Source organism: Amphimedon queenslandica, unplaced genomic scaffold, assembly GCF_000090795.2.
Source record: "Amphimedon queenslandica unplaced genomic scaffold, v1.1 AMPQUscaffold_11849, whole genome shotgun sequence".
NCBI lineage: Eukaryota > Metazoa > Porifera > Demospongiae > Haplosclerida > Niphatidae > Amphimedon > Amphimedon queenslandica.
The window spans coordinates 2,122-6,424 of NW_003547911.1; the positions used below are offsets into that span (position 1 = coordinate 2,122).

At 33.8% G+C, this 4,303-nt stretch overlaps 1 long non-coding RNA gene across 1 annotated transcript; it reads left to right on the plus strand.

Moving 5' to 3' along the window:
• Window positions 1-12: 12 nt before the first annotated feature.
• Window positions 13-965, plus strand: LOC109588801 (uncharacterized). The gene is made up of 2 exons (XR_002188365.1): window positions 13-548; window positions 602-965. It is a non-coding gene; the product is annotated as an uncharacterized LOC109588801 (long non-coding RNA).
• The last annotated feature ends 3,338 nt before the right edge of the window (window positions 966-4,303 follow it).

Sequence of the window (4,303 nt, forward strand, 5' to 3'; positions counted from 1 at the left end):
GGCATGGTGGGTAATTGCCTGACCCAAGTGGCATAGTTAACACAGCTTAACTATTGGCGCTCTCATGCAGAGAGTATTCAGTTGCTCATGGCAAATATGGCCCACCCTGAGTTGGACCCCTTAGTTGGTTCAGCTGGTAAGAGTTAGATTTTGGCGGCACTTGTTTAGGTGCCAGGCATACATTGCAGCCAGGGTGGGCCAGCTTGCTTCATGAACTGGCCACTAGCTTCACATCGTTGAACTAGTGTTTAAGCCTTGGGTTCAGTTTGACCACCATTTGCAACCGCAAGCTTAGGGGGTGTGGCCCATACAATATTACCAACCCTTCCCTCTTTTTGCCCCTTTGGGGTGATGTGCAGGACTTATTGTATATATTTTGTATATATTTTGTGCGTGCATTTTAGGGCGAATGGGATATTAAAGGCTCATACTATCCATTTGTTTTTGATTCTTCCATGCTCTCTCTTGATCTAACTTGCTTTAAAGATACAAAAGAGTTCTCAGGATGGATAGTATCACCAAACGATAGCGAAGAAATGCCAGACACAGTTAGTTATACTTGTAGACTATATAGTGTTTTATAACTGCTACTCATTATTAGATATCAATGCAAACAATTGACACTGTTGAGTTGAAAGAAAGAAGTGCCCAAGTGCTTAAGAAATCATTCCCCTCCATCAGTTTGTATGTTTATATTTTTAATGAAGCAACTGATGCTGACACAATAAATGAGTGGTTTAAGGTTGGAGGAACAAACTTAAGCATTAACATCAGCCGTCACAGAGAATAGGCTAGAGCTTTATTGATAATAATTTGCTACTTTTAATTGTACTGTGTGACTTTATTACTTAGGGTGAAAATTAATGTTCCAATTTATTGAGTTTTGTGTTCTTAATAATTTAAATTTATGTGACTTTGCTATTTTTTATTAGTTATAACTGTTAGCAAAAAAGCTACAAAATCCAGGAGTATTATGCTAATAATAACAAAATTAGCTTTTGGTTATAATATTTTAACTAAAAACATGAAATTCAAAATGGTCGATTTTTTGTTTTTACTAAACCAGTAGGTAATCTACAGCATACAAGTAAGTAATCCTGGTAATACTGATACATGTAACTACACTATTGCAGACTTGCAAGTGATAATTGCTTTTAGATTGACACTCATAGCAAAAGGTTTGAACTGATCACTTCTAAGTTATTGATACAAAAAATATTTGTTCCAACAGTATTTTTATTGTCACTATCATACTCTTTCCTTAGTCTTCACTCTCTTTCTCACCCTTCTCTATTTTATATGGTCATTTATTAATATTCACAGCCAGGCACAATTAGAGTATATAACCAGTTAATTATCCTTAAGCAACTTGTATCAATGAATGTGATGGACCAACAACAGCAGATAATTTTGAGGTAGTCTAGCAGGTTTGGATTATTTTAAGCATAAAACTCCCATTATACCCAGGTAGTTTGACCCCTAAATGACCCTTAAAGTGTTAGTGATTAAGTGAAGTCAAGAGATGTATGATGACAGTTTGTCTCAAGTGTGTAGCATTATTTCTCAAACTGTAAATATTATGTCTAATCGCTTATCATCCATTGTATTATTTCAATTTCAGTTTTAATGTTATTGAACTGCAAATCTGTAATCATAATTTATTTCCTTCTTATCTTTTGTATTATAGATAAGTTTTTTGCTGAAGGTGCTAGCATCAGAGTTGTCTTGTTTCAAATTTCATCGTTGTGTCACATTTGAGAAATGGTCAGTAAATATTCATATTTGTTTTGACTATTATGTGTTACCAAAAAATGTGCATAATGTAGAGACTCACTATGTGTATGGGCAAGTACTAGTTAATTTAGGTTTAAAGTCCCTGCATTTTTACTTTACAGTGACCTAACATATGCTTGATACAATTATTCTACTGTAATCAACTAATCATTAGTTTGATTTGGAAATATGTTTATTCTAGTGCGTCACTTTCACGCATTATTTTTGTATTCTCTATGGTCTTACAATTATTTATAATGACAAAATTTGTTTTGTGAAGTGTATATTCATTAAGGGAAAACTTTGTAATTAAGTTTATTCGTTTTCAGTATGATAAAAAGGAGTAAAACAAAAGCAAAGCATTTGCATTGTAACAAGTGGCTGAAGGAATGATGAAGAGTGTCTTACTCCTCTTGTTCTTATTATTATTGATTCAAAGGTTTGCTTCAAATGAGATATACATTTCATCCAATGGATCCAGTGAAGCTTCATGTGGTTCTATTCACTCTCCCTGCTTGTCTCTCTCTGACATCACTCAATGGGAGAATGATACAGTTGTCATTATAGAGGGAAGCATTGTATTGGACCGTGTCATTGAAATACACTCAATTCATAACTTGACTTTCACTTCTTCATCTGCCAACAACAATGAAAAGGAAAAGGCAGCAGTTATTAATTGTGTCTGTCCTTTATATAATTGTGGTCTAATTATTAAGGATTGTCAAGATGTGACCTTCAATGATTTGAATGTATCTGGATGTTCTATGCAGCATATGATAGGTGTATCAAAGAGGCATTATTATCGCTCTGGTATCATAGTAAATACAACCACTAATATGCTATTAAGCAATGTGTCTATTAGTAACAACATTGGTACTGGTTTATTATTAATCAATGCAGCTGGTGATATTACAATAGAAGGGTCAGTTTTTTCAAACAATTCAATACCATATGCTTTGCAACAAAATGGCTCAAATTATAGCATAGTACATGTACATGGAGGGGCTGGTCTAGTGATACTGATATCAGCTTGTGAGATCACTGCTGATAATTGCATGCACAATACATCAGCATCAGGTAACTATACAATACAAGGCACACTGTTTAATAACAATACAGTTAACCTCACAGAATTAAATAGGGACGATTGGTCATTTAGTTATGGAGGTGGACTTGGAATATTTTTAATATGGAATGTTAAAGGAAATGTTTTCAGTATAAAAGGGACTAACTTTACTCGTAACAAAGCGATTGTTGGAGGTGGAATGATTTGGCATTGTGGGCATTTCTGTCAAGGCAATATAATAAATCTTGAAAATTGTGATTTTTCAAAAAATTTATTTTCTAATGAGAATCTGGATTTTGGTGGAGCTGGAATGGCAATAGGAATTGCTCATCGTAATTCTAGTTATGTTTCAGCTGACAATAATATAACAGTTGTTGGGACAACTTTTTCTAATAATGTTGGAAACTATGCCAGTGGAGTTCTGATTTATTGTAATGCACTGAGTCATGATGAACCAATAAAATTTTACAATTATGTTCATTTTATTAACAGCATTTGGGACAGTAATAATGGTACAGCAATTGAGATTGAGCCAAATTATAAAAGCCAGTACTTTACTGAATTCACTACTAAAACAATTTTTGAGGATTGCAAATTTGCTAACAATGCCATTATGAAGCAGTATAATTATACAAAAACATCTTTCTACACTTTTAGTGAAGGAATTGGAGCATTTGTTATTACTAAGCTAACAGTTTATTTTAAAGGCACTAATTCATTTAATGACAACAAGGGCACAGCATTGTATATTTTTTCAGGATCAGCATGCTTTCAAACAGGAGCAGTGACTTTTTTTAACAATAATACAGGTACTTATGGTGGAGCTATTGGTCTAGTAGGATACTCTAATATTCAGTACAATAATGACACAAAGTTTGAATTTACTAATAACTCAGCTAGCATTGTTGGTGGAGCTATATATGTTACAGCTATCAGACCACACATTTCGCTATCATCTCATTTGTGCTTTCTTCAGAACAAAACCAAGCATCCTAATGCAAAGTTTATTTTTATAGACAATTGGTCTCACACTGGAATAGCAAATTCAATATATATGACAAGTACTAAACCATGCCAATCAGCATGCAACAGTAAATCGAATGAATCATTCATTAATCAAACTTGTTTTGGGGTATTTGATTTTACTAATTATAGCAATGTGATTGCATCAGGAGGTTCAGTATTTACCGTCAGTCAACCAACACCTCTCTCCATTATACCAGGGAGGAAATACTCACTGCCAATAACACTTTATGATGACATGGGCCAAAACATCACAAAAATTGCTACATTTCAATCAACTTTATCAAAAGGCAAGAATATTGACATATCAGCTGGTTTTGAGTTTGTATCTAATAAACAGATCAAAATTACTGGCAAACCAGGAGAGAATGATGATCTATCGTTAAGACTGATTGGTTTCGAAAATATAGAAGTTAGTATTGGTATAGAGCTAGCATCATG